This window comes from Ictalurus furcatus, chromosome 7, assembly GCF_023375685.1.
Source record: "Ictalurus furcatus strain D&B chromosome 7, Billie_1.0, whole genome shotgun sequence".
Lineage (NCBI taxonomy): Eukaryota > Metazoa > Chordata > Actinopteri > Siluriformes > Ictaluridae > Ictalurus > Ictalurus furcatus.
In genome coordinates, this window is record NC_071261.1 from 22,373,023 (window position 1) to 22,394,533 (window position 21,511).

A 21,511-nucleotide genomic window follows, 5' to 3' on the forward strand; every position below is an offset into this window, starting at 1 on the left:
ACTAGAAACCTGTAGACAATATAAATCCTATTCAGAGTGTTGGAGAGTAAAAGGAAGGTTTTAGTTCATGTAATGAAATTTGCTCTTGATGAAGGATATATTTACGCGTACTGTTACTGACAGTACATATATACACACAGCCATGTTCTATAAATTAACCTGGCTGGAAAATAATGTATTGTATCATGACTGTCAATAAATAACAATAAATAACCATATTTCATGTAGTAGAACAATTCAACAACCTTTTATTGAACATAGCATGACCTTAAGGCAACAGTGCTTAATAGTATTTTAGAGGAATTAAACAGTTAAGCACAGACATGCTACTTAAAGACAGACTCAACAAGCTTATTAATGAAAGCATCCATACTAATCAGACCTAAGGCATTGCTGCTATTCTGTAAGAACGTTTTAATCAAGAGTGCACTGATTGGGTGGGTTTCATTTTAATTACACCAATAAAGGCAATGGAATGCAGCACATTGCCATAATGAATGAAAATGCAAACTGAATTAAGAAGGGCAGGGTGGGAAACAGACAGATAGTATTGGAGAAATGGGTGGCGGTGATGTCTTTGGTTTATCAGTTTCAGTAATGGCAATTTAGTGTTAATTGTTGCCATCATGCCATCAGATCCTAAAGAGGAGAAAGAAAGAGATTACAGCCTCCTGTCAAATCAAAGATGAGATGATTTTAAAGCTTTTCCATACCAGGTCACCCTGTTCTCTCCTCTAAATCCACACTTGTATTATGCACTGATCTTGAATCCTAACCTCTGTACACTGACAGCAAACTTTCCTCTCACCTGCTGTGCTGAGCTGTGACAGATCCAGGCAGCACACAACACCAGCGCTATTCTGGGTGTGATGCCTTGAGATGCAAGCAACACTCTCACAGTGCACATTCAGGTGAAAATTTCTGTGAAAATTGTTAGTGCTGGTGCACAGAAATACTTGTTTTGTGTTTTGTGTGTGTGTGTTTTTCCCTAAAGCTGGCAGTAGCTTGAGTGCTGGAAGAGAGTTCTTTGTTTAGTATTGCTATGCCATCTGAAGTGCGTTTTTGCATACTTTATTATCATTTGTGTACAAATTTGCATATTGTAGGTGCTCCAAGGAGCAATGGATTCTCACAAGGAAAGTAGCATATAGATATCATGGCCAAGAGTTATTCATTTCACAAACATTGTGCTATCATTCATGGAGAAAAAGAACAAAAGAGTCAAATACTAAAAGTTTCACAGCCTGTATATGCATGCCATCAGTCAAGATTTTCCATCCATGACAGGTGTGTTATGAGGCATGATGCCATCCCAAGCTATTGACTATGTCCATCTTACTGCTGACTCCACAAGGCAAAACCAATTAAGCTTAATGATGGCTGGTATCCATCAGAGACTCTGATGGGGACAGAGTCCATCCATATTCACATGACTATATAAAAAATATTCATATTAAAGGCACTAATGCTGAATGTTGACCCAAAAGGCCCAAACGGAAAGCCCCGTATGTACCCAGGTAGCTAGCTAGCCTACTAATTTTAAAAAATAATCCTAACATCCTAAATAGCATCCCAAGATTAAAAACTCATATTAACTCCTGATATATTTTGCTGGGTGCAGCTGATTATCATATCCATGTTTTTTCTCATAAAAGGACATCCAGACTTTTGCGACAACTGAAAATATACTACTTCTTTTTTTGGACATTTTTTGGCATTTGGCAGACACCCTCATCCAGAGTGCCTTACATTTATCTCATTTATACAGCTGAGCAGTTAAGGGCTTGACAGTGATGGGATTTGAACTCACGATCTTCCAAGCAGTAGTCCAACATCTTAACCACTAAGCTACCACATAAAGCTAATCATGTATGTAACTTGCATGTGCATATTCAGGCCACAACCTTCCAATAATGTCAAGTAGTGACACCAATTAATATTGCCATCATGCGGCCATATTGAACCTTCTCACTGGGTGTGATGTCACGAGGATCAGGACTCACATTAGGACTACCCTGAAAAGTGTTTGGAGATGACCACTTCACTTGCACCATTGGCAGGCACAATGCTAACCTTGTAGAATCTCTGCAAGGTAGAAGCACAGTGTTGCCTAGATAGCAGCAGCATAGACCTCAGTGTGTGGCATACCTCTAAATAAGTCCCATGAATCTATATGCCAAAGTGTTGAGGCCCACCACACAGTGGGCCAGCCTCTGTTTAGACAAGGGTGCTCCTTGCGTTTTCCTCCATGGCAGATAAACAGTTGGTCCGACAATCAGATGGCTGGCATCCAGTCACGCAGCATTACAAGGAACATTCTGCAGGCTCAGCCTTACTGAAGGATGCAAGGTCAATCAACAGGTTCACAAAATTGGGTGACATAAGCTTGGGCCGAAATCCCAATGTCAACCACAACGTCACCCTAGATTCTGGCCTGGCTTATTTCCAGAGGATGTAATTCGCCTACTGATTTTAATGAAATGATGATTGCAAGCAAATAAGCAGTTTTCTTAGATACTTAATTCAAGTTGGAATCTTGCATCGGTTTATAAAGGGGCCCTTAAGGAACTCCAGCACATAGAGAATTTCTCCTCACCAGCCTCCTAGGGGATCATGGTGGGTGGAGGCACCTTAGCCTGTGAGACCCTAAGGAGACCCATGGTGCTGTAATATCCTGCAATGGCTGCCTCATATGCAGACCGCCAGCAACACATGCTAATTATTTATCAAATTAGCCAGAACACATAAACCCTTGTGCGTCCTTATGGACACTTTTTCCTTTTTTATTTTTTATTTTATTTTATAATTTTTTCTGTGTGAATGCAAACAGCATACATTTTGGAAAAGGTGTGTATTTGCTTTCATAAATCTATTTTAAACTAGGTACACAAAATAGTCACACTCAAGGACAAAAATATTCCCATTGGAACCCATTCAAACTGCAATATTTAATCTCTGTGACGTTTAAGCATAAAATCATGCATTCTAGGTGTTAATAGGCTTTTATTTTGTTGACAAGGTTTCAAAACATTTAATTTTGTTTTAATTTTCTGAAATGTGTTCTATTTTCTCAGGTTTAGCTTCTGGGGAAAATACATGCTTTTCCTTTTTTCTGATTCTGCTGTATTATAGAGTGCTGCAGACAAACTGAATAAATGATGCAGCTATAATTGTGTGAGTGTATTTGTATGGATATCAGAGTTGTGGTTTGTATGTTTGTACTGAAAATTTTATATGTGTGTGTAAACAGTTTGAAAGAAAGAAATGATATTGTACTGGAAATCACAAATCCCACCCCATGTATACGAGTCAAAGAAGGTTACAGAGCTTTGAAGACTTTTGCATCATGTAAAGAAATGCGTTTAAAGTGTTAAAATTCTGAAAATGAATGAATGTTTGGTAGTTATGATCAGAACTTATGCTGGTAAAAAAAAATTAAGTAAATGAAAGTGGAAAAAATATTAATATATAATATTTTTATGACAGATTTTGGACATGACCATTTTTGTCCTCTATGGACCTGTGTGTAAATTTTTTTAATTCACACAAGGGTTAAAGAGTTTGGTAATGGGGCCTGACTCTTGAAAATAAGTCCTTTTTGACAGCTGTAAATACAAAAAAAACCCTTGCACTGTGGTATAGTGAACTCTGCAATCACTTTTTATTTTCAAGTGTTGCGAGAAAGCGCTCATTCGTGTTGTGGTTTGCATTTCACCATCTAACTCTATTCGAGAAACCGCCATCAAAGTGACTTTCAAACCTCTCAGTGGTGCCTGCAAGCTGACAGGGGTCAACCCAGACCCCTCCTTAGATCCTGCTAAGACCTGCAGAACACTGCATCTCACTTATAATTATTATCAGCCTGGAAGTATCTCTCACAAATGACAGTAGACAAAGCATCTTTTGTGCTCCTCTGATAAGGTGCAAGAAGTATGGCTGGGCATTGAACTGTAAAGTGAGCTCATTTAAAAAAGGATTTCTGGGCTCCTTGCGATACTTATCGGTTATCATCAAACGTGGACAGTTGCTACTAGCAAGCTGTTTAGGGTGTTGGGCTTGGGCCAGATCACAGCTGTCTCAGACTCTGAGCCAGTGTCTAAATCTGCCGGCCAAGCATGTTATACTGACATAGGCACCACTGCACAGTCAGCGAAGAGGACGTCAAAGTCAAACACAGTACCCTTAAGATGCTCAGTGCCAAGGTAGTGAGCACACAGCTTTGCCTTCCAAGCCCAACTCACTCAACCCCAGCAATGTGGATGATCAGAATTACAGCTAATTTAGCAGCCCCAGCAATGAACAGTGCATGGCATGTTAATGGAAAACCACTCAACCAAAAGAATGAGAGGAAGCTATCCCCAGCTTTGGAGGGCAGGTCACCTGTTGCTTCACGTACATATTGTGTGCATGTATTCCAACACATGCACAGGTGTGTAGAAGAAAATTTAAAAAAGGCTGTATAATGTCGGTAATGGTCGCGAATACTGCATCATATATCACTACATGACACTGTTTAAAGGTCTCAGTATGGGTGAGTATGCACACAAGGAGGTATCCAGGTATTTCGAACCATCCCTTGCACTGTGAGATGTACATTTTAAGTAAGGTCACACAATGACATTAATTTAAAGAGGATGAAAAACTTTTGCAACGTGTCATTTTTGACACATTCCACTCAAAAAATTAAGCCCTGGGCCTCCAACATTAAATTTAACTATACATATTGAACCTTCTCACTGCATTAATTATGCATCCTTGCATCTTATGGCAGAAAATCATACTTTAGAATTAGACGATTGCGTACTTACTAGGTAATGATGTTGGCGCTTGGTAGTTAATGCAGTATCAATGTATCTTAATTAGCTGTACATTTCAAGTCAGTTCAATCCAGTAACAATGGACATTTTCCCAAAGCATCTTTACAGAAATAAATGTATGAATTTGTCCCTAATGAGAAAGCCAGAGGCGATGGTGGCAAAGAAAAACCTCCAGGGGTGCCTAGAGCCTATCCCAAGGGACTCAGAGTACAGGGCGAGGGAGTTACTGAGTTCATGGGTCATAGACCGTAAACCTTATACCGTGTGTGTGTGTGTGTGTGTGTGTGTGTGTGTGTATATATACACGTGCATGCATACATGTGTGCATACGTTTGAGTGTGCACACAGGTCTGCCTCCTTAAGTGTATTAAATTCACTCAAGGCAGAAAGTCTACCTACACACACCATTACCAGCAAATGACAACAGAAGTGAGAGAAAGAACATCAGAAAAAAAGACAAAGAGAAGACCAAAAGATAAATGAGAGGAAGGTCAATGTCAAGTTCAAGAGCAGTACACAGATGGGTAATACAAAAGGTTTTTCAAAAGCAAAGAAAGAAAAAACAGTGACAAAGCAAAACAATTGAGCACGAAAAAAACCAGAAGCAAATTTTTCAGCACTAAGTCTACACTCTGTTTACACTGTTTTCAAGGTTTGAATTTTATTCAAACATGCCTGAGGTCAGTGTCAGAATCTCAGCAGGAATGACTCAGGCTTATTAATCTGGGCACCAACTGATTAGAGAACAGCCACTGAAGTCAGCACAGTCAATGTGACCTTCATCAGTTGTCGACCCTGAGTGTGTTTGGAGAGGAAAAGAGAACGATGGCCTAGATGACCCAGCACTAACAAACAAGCAGGTGGCAGCGCAGCAGGAGAGAGACAAAGAAAAACTACATAAATGTGTGTGTATGTGTGTGTGCCCTTCTTACTTGTGACAACACCTATATGAAGGAGCCTTAGCAATGAGCTATCATTAGAACCTACAGGTACATCAGCAGCCCATGATTACCAACTCTTAGTGCAGTTCTCGGGAACATTATACCACATTCTGGCTTCTTGTCTAGAGAGAGTGCAAAATTGTTTCAACAAGCTGACAATGCAATTTCAAACTGTCACACGGAGAGCAGTAATGTGTATAACTACCCAAAAGTCTAAACCAGTTAATCATATGCTGTAGTCACTGTATAAAACACCCAATGTTGTACATGTGTGACTGGGATGTTCTGTATGTTGCCAAACATACTGGATAATTAGCATCTGTTCAAATGTCTACATTATGCTATAACAAAAATCTATCAACCACAAGGTTATACAGTGCAAACGTGTACATATTTCTGCATTTATATCTGTTTATGTAAAATTCATAGCTTATGTATGAGCTACACAATAACAAACATTAACTGTTTAGTTTACACTTAGCATAATTAGCTCAAAATATTTTATGTTCCCTGAAGCCATTGGCACTGATAAGAGAAACTGATCTACTCTTTTCTTTCAAGCCCAGACCATGTGGCAACCCTAGCTACTGATTACTGGTGTTCCAGCAGCACAATGAAGTGCTTCTTCCTCTTTCATAAAGTGCTAGTACAACTTTGTAAATGAGAGGAAGTAGACATTAGAGAGAGAGAGAGAGAGAGAGAGAGAGAAGAAACACTAAAGCTGATGTCAAGTTGTAAGCTAGGTATCCTTATTGCACTATTCATTTATTTTGTAAACTACATCAGAAATAATCATTGTATGAAGACTCTCCCAATTCTGCTTTGCAACAGATAAATACCATATATCCTCCTCATTTTATAGAAAGCCAAACTGTTTGAGCTTGATGTAATCTAATAGCAACATCCATCCATCCATTTTCAATACACGTACACAGGGCAGAGGCGGGATTCAAGCCCCCAACCCCAGATGTACAAGGTAAATGTGCTAACCCGAAGCCACCATGCCTTATGTATACGCCATTTAAAAAATATATAATAATATATAAAAGAAACAATATTTCCTCTGAGTCTCTAGCTACAGATATGAAAGTATAATATACATTATATGGTCAAAAGTTTGTGGACATATGACTATCACACTCATACGTGCTTTTTGAGCTTCGCATTCCAGATGTTGTTCCCCTTTGCTGTTATAAAAACCAGCACTCTTTTGGGAAGGTGTTCCACTAGATATTGGAGCATGCCTGTGAGGATTTGCTCATGCAGCCACAAGAGCATTAGTGAGGTCAGGCACTGATGTTGGGTGAGGAGGCCTGGGGTGGAGTTGGCGGTCCAGTTCATCCCAAAGGTGTTCAGTGGGGTTGAGGTCAGGTCTCTGTGCAGGACACATTCTTCCACTCCAACTTTAGCAAACCATGTCTTTATGGAGCTCACTTTGTGCACAGGGGCATTGTCATGCTAGAACATGTTTGGGCCCCTTAGTTCCAATGAAAGAAAATTTTAATGCTACAGCATACAAAGACATCCTATACAATTGTGTGTGGCCAACTTTGTGGTAACAGTTTGGGGAAGAACCACATATGGGTGTGATGGTCAGGTGTCCACATACATTTGGCCATATAGTGTAGATTGCTGTTTTCAGATAAATCAGTAGAAGATGCATTTCTTCACAAACTCATTTGGGTTAGTATCCACAGCATTCCTATGTAGAATTCTGGGAACTTAAACCCAATCAGGTCCATAACCCTTACAAAAGCCTTAAAAAGGGATATGTTTACTGAAGCATGTAGTAATATTAAAACAGATGAAAAATGTAAGGGACAGAACTGAGACCAAGTGAAAGGGTAGGTAGATGAGTGGAGGAAGCACCAATCATTTAATAGCTTTACTTTTCCCTGAATTTGTAAGAGAAGTAAAAGGTTATGTCTGTCTTCTGTCCTTCAAATGAATGCACACGTTATTCTGTCTCGCTCCCTCTATTTTTTTTTTTTTTTTCAAAAGGGAAAGGGCACAGTATTGGATCCTGCTGAAAATGAAATGACTCACTGGCACCACTGGCTTACCAAGCTCCAGAAGTAAATCCGTTCCACTACAGAACAGACCATATCACCGAACCATTCACTCAGTAATCATATCAGAAAAGAGCTTAACGCCAAGGCATTTGCTCAGTAATCACATCTTCTCAGCTTCAGAATTAGCTCTGGAAACGCACAACCATATCCTAGTTTTCAACTGAAGCTTGGTGTAAAATTGTGCTGCAGATAATAAAACTATTAGCTGTACAATAGTAAAACACAACAAAATCCACCAGTCAGCTATATACTGCAAAATCTAATCTTAAAAACTCATTTTACAGGTACAAAAGGTCAAACCTGAGGCTAGAAGCACATCTGGCAGTCATTGCTTTTCTTATTTATATTAAACCCATCAAAATCACTCATTTTAAATCCCACCAAAGCCTTGTCAATAGGTGAAATGTGGCTGTATTGAATAACTTTAAGAAGTGAAAAGGTGGATGTTGTTGGATTTCATATGAATGAAGCTTGACCTCTAACATTTCAACTAATTGATCTTTGCTAATTGTTACTGTGGAAGCATGGGTGTGCTCGAGCACATGAATGGAGGGTGGAGTGAGTGGCAAGGAATGCAGGAGACGCGATAATCAAAAAAGAGAGAGACGAGTGCCTCAGGGGAGAGAGAGAGAAGGATTGACCAGCATGAAGCCGTGTGTGTGCATGCGTGTGTGTGAATAAATAAGCTGAAAAGTGAAATAGAAAATAAAGTGCCTTTTGAGTTGTTCCAAGCCTGACTCTAGCTTCCTCATTTCTGCCGAACCATTAGCAAATGTGACACTGGTGCCGAAACTCGGGATCTGAGGAAGACGCCAATATGGAGTCTTCACCACTGGCCGACTTCATCACATCCCTCGTCAACCTCCACCAGACCCAGCATTAGGCCCTCCTCCCGCTGCGTCGAGATCAGAAGCAGCGTATAAAGGACCTGCTTGACGCCCATGCAGCACATTCACACACAGGAAGAAATGACCCAGTTGTTGGTTCCGAGAAGCCATTGGGAATTTTTATACCAGGGGGCTCACCATAATCTGATGGCGGGGCACTTAGGTCAGGATAAACCATTGAACATTCTCTTGGCCCGCTTCTATTGGCCGGGAATTCACAGCAATGGTGGTGCGAGGCGTGTCACAAATATCAGCTGGTGAATCTGCTGACCACCCCAAAATCGCCCTTTGCCCACTCCCATTAATCGAGGTCCCGTCCGAAAGAATTGGCATGGACCATTACATCAGGCCATTAGATCGAACTGTATGGGGGCATCACTTTGTGCTAGTTCTAGTGGAGTATGCAACGCAATATCCTGTGGTGGTGCCTCTCCGCAATATCTCCACAATATCCGCATGTAATGTTGTGGAGACACTCTTCCATGTTATCTCCCGAGTCGGTACCCCAAATGAGATCCTGACTGGTCATGGCACATCTTTCATGTCAATTCAATTCAATCAATCAATTTATTATTTATAAAGCACTATTAAAAACAACTACCACTGACCAAAGTGCTGTACAATAAAACCATCAAATACAATCAAACAGGCACAAAGTCACACATGAAACAAAAACAGAGCACACACAGTAACCCATAACATCACAAATTGTAGGCCAGGTCAAATAGAAATGTTTTTAGCTTAGAGTTAAAAATGGGTAATGTGGGGGAAGTTCTAATTTGAATTGGCAGGCAGTTCCAAAGTGCTGGAGCGGCTATGGCGAATGCCTGCTCACTCCTAGATTTTTACCTAGACTTTGGGACAACTAAAAGTCTTTGATCGGCAGACCTAAGAACTCTCGCTGGGTGATGATCTATCAGCAGGTCAGAGAGGTATGACTGTTTCGAGATTTAAAAACCAATAAGAGCACTTTAAAATCAATTCTATAGCGAACAGGTAGCCAATGTAAAGACTGTAGAACAGGGGTAATATACTCACGGTTTCAGGCCCCTGTTAAAACTCTAGCAATTGCATTTTGAACCATCTGAAGGTAAGCTAAAGAAGAATGGCTAATCCCCAGGTACAGAGAGTTACAGTAATCCTACAGTAAGCATAGTGGAAATAAAAGCATGGATCACCCTTTCAAAGTTCTCAAAAGAGAGAAAAGACTTCATTTTCGCCAAGGTTCGCTGATAAAAACTAGCTTTTATAACCTGATTAACTTGTCTATCCAGCTTTAGTGCGCCGTCCAAAAGGACTCGCAGATTTTTCACGTAGGGCCTAACATAGGGTGTTAAGACATCACGATTTAAATTAGCTGTACTCTTAGCATAAGAAGGGGTAAAAACAACAATCTCTGTTTTAAACTCATTTAAACTTAAAAAAAAATGTAAAGATATCCATGCTGTAACAGCCACAAGGCAAGCAACCACAGGGTCTAAGCCGATCTTGTGATTCAGAGGAAGATAAATGTGTGTCCTCTGTGTAACAGTGGTAAGATATAGCATATTTCTTAAAAATAGAACCAAGTGGCAGCATATAGAGAGAGAACAGTATGGGAGCTAGAGTAGAACCTTCGGGGACATTGCAAGTCAGAGGAACAGCATCAGAGTGAAATTTCCCAATATTGCCTGAAAAACTCATGTTTATAAGGTACAATTTAAACCTACTTAAGGCTGAACCCCTTATGCCCATAACCTGTTCTAAGCGAGACATAAGAACATTGTGGTCCACCATGTCAAAAGCAACACTCAGATCGTTTAAGTACACTTGTTTAAGTAACTGCGGGGTAATAACAATAAAAAAATAAAATAAAAAAAAACTGGCAAAAACGTTCACACATAGCTATTGCCTCTGTAGGATAAATGCAAACAGCCGGATTTAACACTGCATTAATTGTACTAAAAAGTGTTCTAGGATTGTGTCTATACGAGCTGATAAATACACAGACTTGGCTGGTCTCACAGCCTTCTGATATTTGGAAAAAGAATCCTTTAAAAATTCATATGAAATCTGAAGCTTCTCCTTTTTCCATTTTCTTTCTGCCATTCTACATGCCTCAAGCCATGCGTGGTGCTGTTCAACCATGGCTCAGGTGTAGGTTTGTGATGTTTAGGCCTCAGTGGGGCCACAGAGTCTAAGATACTAGTACAGGCAGAGTTAAAACAACAAAGAAGCTCAACGGGACTTAGATCAGGTGAAGCAAGATCCGAAGATTGAGGAAACATCTCAAACAATGATGAAAAGGAGGCAGAAGTGGTACCAGATATCTTCCAGGGCAAGTAAGCAGGCACATGGGATTTGACAATATTTGATGACAGAGATATATTAAATATAATGGGTTTATGGTCAGAGAAGCTATGGTCACATATCTCAATATCACACACAGAGAACCCATGTGACATTACAAGATCTAGTGTGTGGCCCTGTATTTGAGTAGGGCCTTTCAAAAGCTGCACTAGGTCAAATGCCTCACTAAGGATAATAAAGTGTTTAGGAAAAGAGTTTGGTGGGCAACATACATGAATATTAAAATCCCTAATAATTAAGAGTCTATCAAAATTAGGAAGTGCAGGGGAAGCTGATCACACGAGATCGGTACGATGGGGATATTCCAGTAGTATGTAGGGACTGATGAACGCCAGCTGATGAATCGTTTGCAATCACCATAACACGTAGACATGTCCAGATGAGGAATAGACTCACTGCTTGACTGAAGCAGGAGCTTGTACTTGACAGCCACACCTCCCTGCTTTCCCCATCTTTTCTGGCACTACGCGAGCTTTACAAATTTTGGGGGATTAAACCGATTAACAGCAGTATTTATCATCCGCAAATGGATGGGGTGGTCGAATGATTTAATCAAATGCTTAAAAACATGATTCATAAGTCAGTTCACGACGATGTGCAAAATTGGGATAAGTGGCTAGAGCCCCTGTTATTTGCAGTACGAGTGGTCCTGCAAACCTCCACAGGATTTTCACCATTCAAGTTATTGTATGGGCAGAAGCCTCATGGCATGCTCAACGTCATTCAAGAAAATTGGGAGGAGGGACCTTCTAACAGTAAAAGTGAAATTCAATACGTTCTTTTGACCTGTGAGAAAAGCCACAACTTAAGCCACATAACACAGGAGAATTTGCTACAGGTGTACGAATGTCAGTCTTGGCTGTATAACGGGGTACTCAGCTGTGAGAGTTTGCACCAGTTTGCAAGAGTTTGCTCCTTTTACTACCCACGTCAAGCTCTAAATTACCCGCCAAGTGGCGAGGGCCCTTTGAGGCCACATGGTGGGATGGGGATGTCGATTGTGAGGTAAGGCGAATGGATAGAGGCAGGGCGGGGGAAGTGTACCACCTTAACCTCCCTTAAACCATGGAGGGAGGTGGTTCCTGTGGCTTTGGCAACCTTGTTCCAGAGAGGGAGGAGTTAGGACCGGAGGTAAATCTAAAAACAGCAGCTCAATCCACCCCGGTCTTATGGAGACCACCTCTCTCTGTACCAAATCATTGCTAAATTGACGTTGTTAAATTGCAGGCAGAGTTTTTCTCACCTCTACCCAGTCACACTAATCTCATAAAGCACCACATAGAGACAACCCCTGGGGTGGTGGTACACAGCCGCCTCCATCGTCTGCCCGAACACAGAAAAATGTGGTTTGGGATGAACTCAAGGCTATGCTCGACATGGGAGTAATCGAAGAGTCCCACATTGACTGGAGCAGCCCAGTGGTATTGGTGCCCAAAGCTGATAGGACAGTTGATTTTTGTGTGGACTTTAGAAAAGTCAATGCACTGCCTGAATTTGAAGCACACCCAATGCATCACATTGACAAACTCCTCGATCAGTTAGGTGCGGCTCGCTTATATTTGACACTGGATTTAACAAAGGGATATTAGCAGATTTCCTTGAATCCAATATCTTCTGAAAAAGCTGCCTTTTCCACTCCGTTTAGGTAACACCAATTTGTGACCTTCCTTTTGGGTTGCGCGGAGCCCCCGCGACATTTCAGCGACTCATGGACAGAATCCTCCAACCCCACACTGCTTATGCCACTGCCTATTTAGAGGACGTTATTATCTACAGTAATGATTGGAAGCAGCACATGCAGCACCTGAGGGCTGGTCTGAGATCACTGAGATTGGTGGGACTCACGGCGAACCAAATGGAAGTGTGTGATTGGACGAGTGATATCTGGGCTTCCACTTGGGCCTTGGGCAGGTGTGTCCCCAAATTGATAAGACAGCAGTGATTGCAGCCTGCCCGAGACTCAAGACCAAAAAAGAGGTGAGAGTTTCTGGGGCTGGCTGGCTATTATTGGAGATTTGTACCTAATTATTTGGACATCACCAGCCCACTGACTGATCTTACTAATAAGGGAGCGCCAGACCCATTGGACAGAGCTGTGCCAGCAGGCTTTCACTCAGGTAAAAGCTGCACTTTCTGGTGGACCACTCTTAAATTCTCCTGAGTTCTCCCTCCCTTTTGTTTTACAGACAAACACGTTGGATAGAGGCTCGAGAGCCGTCCCACACGGCGGATGGGGTGGAGCGCACCATGCTAAAAATCAGCCACAAACTCTCCGTGTGAGATACTAAATACAGCATGAAAGAAAAGGAGTGTCTGGCTATCAATCTGAAACCAAAATCTGTTGGGATGGGCCTTCACCCTCTGATTGGATCACGCCAAATTTGTTGGTATCAAATTTGATACAGAGGCCGGGGGCAAAGATGGCATTGGCAGATTTCCTCTCTTGGCAGTTGGGGGAATCGGTGGCAAGCAGGATGGCTCCCTGACATGAGTCGGGTGGTAGGGTTACGTGGAGCGCCAGTTTGTGAATGGAGGGCAGAGCTGGAGAAAGTGAGTGGTATGGAATGCACACCTGTGGAGAATTCTATTAATGAATGTTCTGTGTTGCAGTGAGGAAATGCAAGGATAAAAAGGAGAGCGAAACGAGCGTCTCGGGGAAGAGAGCAAGAGCAACCAGCACAAAGCCATGTGAAAGCTGAAAAGTGAAAGAGTTGAGTTGCTCCAAGCCTGCCTCCGGCGTCCTTATTTCTGCCGAACCATTAGCAAGTGTGACCAGTTCACAAGTGTGAGACCTTGCTGTTACACAGTCTATATAATTAAGCACAAAGTGTTATGTTGCATCTTGCAATGTACCACAATTGTTTAAAAAACAATATGCAGAACGTTTGTGGACATGCCTTTAGCCGTCCATCGAAAATGAAATCCAACAAATGGTTTTTAAAATGAATATAGGGGTCACATTTCTAGATATGTCACCAAAATGAGACATGGAATATAGCTGTTAATTTCCAATTATGTTTGCACATGTAATGATGAACAGCCTTAGGCAAACATACAGACATTAAAAAACAAAAAACACACACACACAACAAAGCAGAAATCTACCCACAGTTCACACATAATAAAAGGACATTTTAAAAGGCACACACAAATTCCAGAACACATCACCAATAGAGTCACAGATACACAAAGGAATAAAAAACAAAAGCACTTTTTGTGTTTCTTTCAGTTCCCCTATCACTAACCATGAGAATGTCATTGTTGGCCACTTATAGTATCACGTAAAAGGACAGGGTCAAATTGAGTAGAATACAGCTTAGATATTGGTGTTATTGTCCTCCAGAATTAGTAATTTCCTGTCCCCTACAATTTTTCTAATTAATACACAAAAGACAGTTACCAAAGAAATGAAGCCTACACGTTCTCAACACAATTTCTACAAATGAAGAAATAAAAGCTGCAGGATCACGTAAAATAATAATAACCATAAAATTTTGATTAAGAAAAGATGTGGGCTATTCTTTCTATGCAGAGCACATAATCCATGTGTTCAGACACTGGGCTGCAGTGGGGGGAAAAACAGAGAGAGAGAGAGAGAGAGACACAGAAAGCAACTTCCTCTTTGAAAGCTATAATTGGAGCTGCTGATTGTGGAGCTGCCGGTGATGTGATAGCAACACACAGCGCTAAACGCTGCCTTTGATCACGCTAACCCTTGCGTTTGAAGCCGAGAAGCTCCCATCTGACAATCACACATGCACAAACACACACACACACACACACACTCATAATATTATATCCCAGTAGTGCACAGACATGATTGTTTTTGGCAAATAAAATTCACACACTTGCAAAAAACATGTAGTATATGCTGCTAGTACAGTTTGAATAATCAGTTAAAGGGACATAGTGTAGGGATGGTTAAGTTTAAATAGCATTCGAGTAAAATTACAGCATAGCAGAGTGTGTCACCTGAAATCATTAAAGACATATTCTGTACTGCATTTGTAGTATATGTGCACTTACCATGGCTGCAGTTGTGATGTTTCAAAATAAATAGTAAACAAAAGAAAACATACAATGGAGATATAAGGGCTTCTTGAATTCTGTGACCTCATTCTATGACCTTTGTTGTGAGTAGAACTGTTACAGGCTTCATATTTAAGAGTCATGATTTCTTATTTCCCCCATACATGTGAAGCCAGCCAATCTCATCATTTTTAACTGGTGATCATGCTGTGTCACATGGCAGCGAAACACACTCGCTGGAAAGCACAGTCTGCCTTCTTCCACATACATTAGCTCACGTAATATTGTCACTGTCAATGGCAAGGAGAGAGAGTCTGCCACCACTCTCACCCAGAGAGCATGGGCAATCTCTGCTCCCTTGGCTCCCTGGCCACAGATGGTTATGGTTTCTTTGCAATTCAAACTCATGATCTCCCAACGATAAAGCAAACGATTTTCTGTTGCGTCACTCATTAGCCGTGTAAGTGGATTTTCTGTTCTTTTCTGAGTACAGGGAAACATGTGGATAGTCTTACCTGTGGTGCTTGCACGTACACTATATGGCCAACGATATGTGGACTCTTGACCATCAAACCCATATGGAGATCTTGCCCAAATTTAGAAGTACACAATTCTACAGGATGCCCTAGTATGGTGTAGCATTATAATTTTCCTTCACTGGAACTAAGAAGCCCACACCTGTCCCAGTATGACAACAGCCCTGTGCACAATGTGAGCTCCATAAAGACGTTATGTGCCAAGGTTGATTTGGAACAATGTGAGTATCCTGCACAGAGAACTGACCTCAACTCCAATGAACACCTTTGGGATGAATTGGAATGCTCACTGCACCCCAGACCTCCTCAACCTACATCAATGCCTGACCTCACTAATGCTCTTGTGGCTGAATGGGCAAATCCCCACAGCCATGCTGCAAAATCTAAGTTTTTAATTAAATCTTATTTAATTAAATAAGCCTTTCCAGAAGAGTGGTGGTTATTATAACAGCAAAGGGGACTAAATCTGGAATGGGATGCTCAACGAGTAAATATGGGTGTCACAATCAGCAGTCCACAGACTTTTGTCCATACAGTATATGCAACAGACTACAGTAGGTAGATAGAGATTAAGTTATAAAACAACAGACTTTATTTCTTTAAGTGGCTGTAAACCTGGGTGATACATAATTAAGACCCTTCAAAACAGATTAAAATGTGTAAAACTCGCTAAAACTGGACAGCTCCAGTGCAAAAAGAGTATGTTCGAGGCAGCTGGACAGTAACGGTCATAATCTCTTATTTTCTGCCATAATCAATTTTTGTGAAAGAATAAATAAATAAATAAGTCTTTATTTTATTGGACAGCAGCATGTCATAAATTTGAGTTATGTCTAACTAATTTTAAGAAAGTTAGGTGAAAGCTGCCAGCATCTGCAAATCTCCACCACTTCAAATAAATTTTTAAGACCCCGCCTTTGATTCCAATCATTAAACATCACTGGCTAAAAGCCTCTCATAAAGCAGGTAGGGTTTACAGACCCGAGATGAAGCCCATCAGGACAATCATCAGGCTCACTGGGTTGTGGTATCATTCGTGCAGCGCTGTGTAGAGCTTGTATGCTGCTGCACACAGTCATCATGACTGAGCAACCAGCGGGAAACCTGGTCTGTCTCTCACTTATTCACACACACACACACACACGCACACACACATACAGGGCAAAATGGCATTCAGCCAGGGGTACTCTGTGACACATGGGGGCTTTATCACTGGAATAGTGTTTACAGACTGCTACTGTCAAATAAAACATTGCTTTGGGGACATGCGTTCCTCATAAATCTTTCTCATGCTCTCTCTCTCTCTCTCTCTCTCTCTCTCTCTCTGTCAGTCCTATGGTAGTTTAACAGGAACTAGAGGTAAATTGTCTCACTTTAACTACCATGACAGTAGTTCTGGAGGGTAAACATGTGGTGTGTGTCTCTACAATCTTGTCTCCACCACAGAACTGTCAGAGAACATGAAATGGAAGTAGAAGTATGTTGCAGTTCAGCTGCACACATCCTTGGACTGGAGTGGAATTGATTAAAAGACCAGACAGCTATTCCGGCCTGAATGAAGTACTTCTGGCAGAAAAAATCCATCCACCATACTATCTTCTTTCCTTTAAAATCCTTCCTCTTATCTCGCTCCACATAGGACCACTTTTATTCTGGTGCTCACCTCTCTATCTGTCTGTACTCTTTCATCTGTGTAACACTACGCAAATCAAACCCTTTCTTTTCTTGCCTCTGAAGCACTGCAGTTCCAAATTCATTCCCTCATCCTCCCTTACACTCCATTTAATCATTTCTCCCTACCTTTGCTCCCCTTCCACCTCCAGCAGCCATCATTGCCAGCTTTAATCATCAGCTCTCTTAGTCCTATTGACCAGACATATTACTTAGATGGTAAGTTTAGGTTGCAGTCGATATTACATTTGCTAGATTGGTAATAGATTTTACTCGTTTTTCGATTTTACTTGTTTCTCTAAGAGTACGTCAAAGCTACAACAGCACCTGTTTACCACAATGATGTCCAGTACCAATTTAGTTCTGCTGCAGGATTCAGATGAATAGGTATAACGAACAGTGAATATATTGATGGTGCCCATCAAATGTTGTAATAAGTTGATAATGTGGATAATTTAATTTCACACTTGACAAGTACTTCAAAATATAAGTCTAAAAGATTATCTTTAAAAAGACTGAAAATAAAACGTATCAACAGCTAACACATCAGTTGACATAACTGAATGTTCCTTTAAGGGAAAGTGACCTTGTGTTTTTTTGTTTGTTTTTTAATGCATTTGCTTACAATCACATGCAGGTTGTCTCCTTCTCTGTTTCTCTTCTCTTCTCCTTCTCTCTTCTCTAATTTGACACAATGTATGCATGCATGCATGTATGTATGTATGCATAGATAGATAGATAGATAGATGGATGGATAGACTGCAGCATTAAGGTAGTGGTAAAAACATATTACCATAACATAACATAAATACAATAAAAATAAAATAAAGTAAAGAAGCACAGTACAAAAAAACAATAGTCCAGTCAAACTCTATTAAGGAGGAGAGGGAGCTTATCTCTGTACAAAAAATTAAATACGTAAACAAAAGCGACTTAAGACTGCTGAACGGCTTTGCAGGTCCTTCCTGTCTCTCAGCTTAAACAGCTTTTTCTGCACACTGAGTTAAAGGAAATCTCCTTCTAAAACAAATTAAATTAAGTTTACATGTGCTAATTTGTTGGTTAGTGCTGTATTTTCGTGAGAAGTTAGTGAATGTCCAGAACGCATTACAGTTAAAGGCATATTCTCACGGAGATGTTTTTGTATAAGAAAATTATTAGCCGTGCAGACAGCACGAGACATGGAGGTTTCACAATAATCTCAGTGTAAGCACTAGCACTACAAACGTGAGATAATTACAGTGCTCCAGTCCTATGATTGTCTAGTCCTATATATCAATAACCGTAACAACTCTTTTCCTGGCATCGCAAAAGTAGAAACAGTAAGCAAAATGTCAGGTTTTTGTGAGATAAAAATTTTAAACCAAGATAAATCATGTCAGAACCTTTTCTACCTTCATTGTGAAACTTTAACCTGTCAATTAAAGTGAAAAACAATGAAAAATAAAAATTGTACAATAACCTGGTTGCATAAATGTGCACTTCCTTAAACTAATATTTAGTTGAAACACCTTTAGATTTTATCACGGCATTCAATATTTTTGGGTAAGAGCCAATCAGTTTGGTACATCTTGAGTTTGGTACATTCTTCCTGGCAAAAGCATTCCAACTCTGTCCAATTGGCTGGGCATCTCCTGTACACAGCCCTCCTCAGGTCATCCCAGAGATATGAAGAATTCTGGAGATTGTTGTCACATATAGCGAGCAACCAGTACTTGCCAGAAATTGCTGCAATTCTATTAATGTTGCTGTAGGCCTCTTGGAAGTTTTTTCCTGATCTTCTCATCAATTTTAGAGGGACATCCTGCTCTTAGAACTGTCACTGCCATGCCATATTTTTTCCACTTGTTGATTATTGTCTTTACAGTGTTCCACGGTCTGTCCAGTGCCTTGGAAATTTTTTTGTAACCCTCTCCTGATTGATATTTTTAAAAATGAGATCCCGAGATTTGTAAGCTCTTTGCAGCCCAGGGATGTTACCTAGAAAATCTTATAGGAACAGCTTTACTTTATTTGGGGGTGATCAGTCACTTTAACTGATGGCAGGTGTGTACTAATTAGTATTTAACACGAGCTTGAATGTGATTCATTGATTCTGAACACTGCCATATTCCCAATTATAAATGGATGTGCACGCTTATTCAAGCTGGGTATCGGAAGTTTTTTCTTTTTCTTTTTATTCCAAAAAAATTCTGGTATTTTTTCACTTGATATTTATATGTTGCAATAAAGGTGAAAAAGGTTCTGACATAAATTAATTTAGTTCATTTTTTTTTTACAACACAAAAACCTACCATTTTAACAGGTGTGTGTAGACTTTTATACCCCTGTAGGTTATGGCAGATACTTGGCTAGTTAGTGATCTATGAGAGGACAATCACAATGGTGATGGAATTAGCATGAAAGTTAAAGCTCTGGAACCTTATCTGTTAAAGTACAGATGAGGAGGTTAAAGAGCTAAACAGACTAAAGGACTAAAGGATTACTGCATCAGTCTCATTAAGTAGAGATGAAGCAAGGGTTAAATCCCTAGTGCTACTATCAGCAAGTAGTTTAACAGTATAGTAGGTAACATAGGAATACATTAACCAAAGTGAACATAATCCAAATAAAAAGAGTTTAAACTGAAAAAAATCAACTCAGAAATTGATTTCAAGATAAATCTTGATCACATGTTCATTATAAATAATATTCAGGGTAGATTTTTTTCCTTTCAGTGACAATATCCCATTATATATTTACCAAGATTATATACTGAGTCAGGATGCAACCATGTCTACTTAATTGTTAACAGTGAGTGGTAGAAAGTAACCACCTCACAAGAGCCTCTCTTGGTTCACTAGCTTCAGTGATGTTTGAATGATGACAGCTGCAGTTCTGACAAGTCATTCTGTAATGCAGGCCTTCCTTAGCCAGGCTCAATTTCCTTGTGCCATCTATTTTAATTACTCCGTTTTCCCCCTGTGGGCCAAATCAGAATATGCATACATTTCCTGGCACTCTTTCCATATTAATGAAATGGCATTGGCTCAAAAAAAATTATCCAACTCTTAAATAAAGAGTTTAAGATGAAGAAACTTGTGGAGTAGTTCCACTTCAATTTCAAATCTGGCATGAAATATACTTATAATATCTTCCAAAAGCAAGGTTTGTTTTGGTATACAAGAAGGTCTTAAATATTACAGAATTCCCGTCTTCATAGACAATGGATGCAGGTGAGGCTGAATGATTCAGTGTCTGTGTGGTCCCAATATTTTTATATTGGCATACAATTACTTGTACAGATCTTTGTGGTACCTTTTGTGGTTTGTGGAATTTATGTAGGTGCCCTAATTGACTTGCCAAAAGAAATGTATAGTAACATGAAATGTGTGGAATTTGTTTAACTTTCATATGGCCTGATTTAGCTGCTAGTTAAAGGCGCTATATTGATGCTACATAAACAAATCTATTAATAATGAGACTCATTTCATTGATTTTCCTAAAAAGCAGTACTAAAAGTAGCTAACCTTTTACCTATCAATTACCTACCTTTTATCAATATTAGCATGCGGCCAGCTTCTGACTAAAGCTACACTACAGAGAAGCAACCAGAAAACTTGGAATACTTATAGAAAAGTAATTTTGAAATATGTTAGCTTCTTATTAAATCATTTTCATACTGCTCTCACTAAGCTATAATTACATAAAATGCCTAGTATGTTTTATGAGTTAGCTCAGAGGTTCTCAACCATTTGTAACTAACCCCCCCCCCCCCCCCCCACCCCAATGGAGGAGACCAGGAATAATGATTATCTATTCTATATTTCAAACTAAAATGGGGTCTTCGGCATTTTCAAAAGTCTCCATTTTCATGGGTCGAAAATGCCAGAGTAGTGTAGACGACAGGTGTAACCCTAGCAAAAAGTTATGCGTTTTAAAATGAAAACGCACTAGTGTAAACAGGGCCTAAGCTCCGCCTCTCCCCAGCAAAAATAAAATGCAGAGGGAGAGAGAATGCGGGGTTTTTCATTTAAGCACATTCTATTTGAAATGCAATAAAATACACTAAGTACCCAAATCATGCCCTGACTGTTTTTTTTTCTTGAAAACAATCTGCCTTCCCTGTTGAGAACCACTGAGTTAGCCTATCATTCCCAATCCTTTTGATTGAACTCAAACCAGCTTTATTATCTATTTGATATTAGCTGGCAATTATTATGCTACCTA

The 21,511-nt window shown here is 40.1% G+C and overlaps 1 protein-coding gene across 3 annotated transcripts in view; it reads right to left on the minus strand.

The window, feature by feature from the left end:
• Window positions 1-21,511, minus strand: part of slc8a4b (solute carrier family 8 member 4b) — a 63,295-nt gene that overhangs the window by 38,443 nt on the left and 3,341 nt on the right. The gene's annotated exons all lie outside the window — the stretch shown is intronic.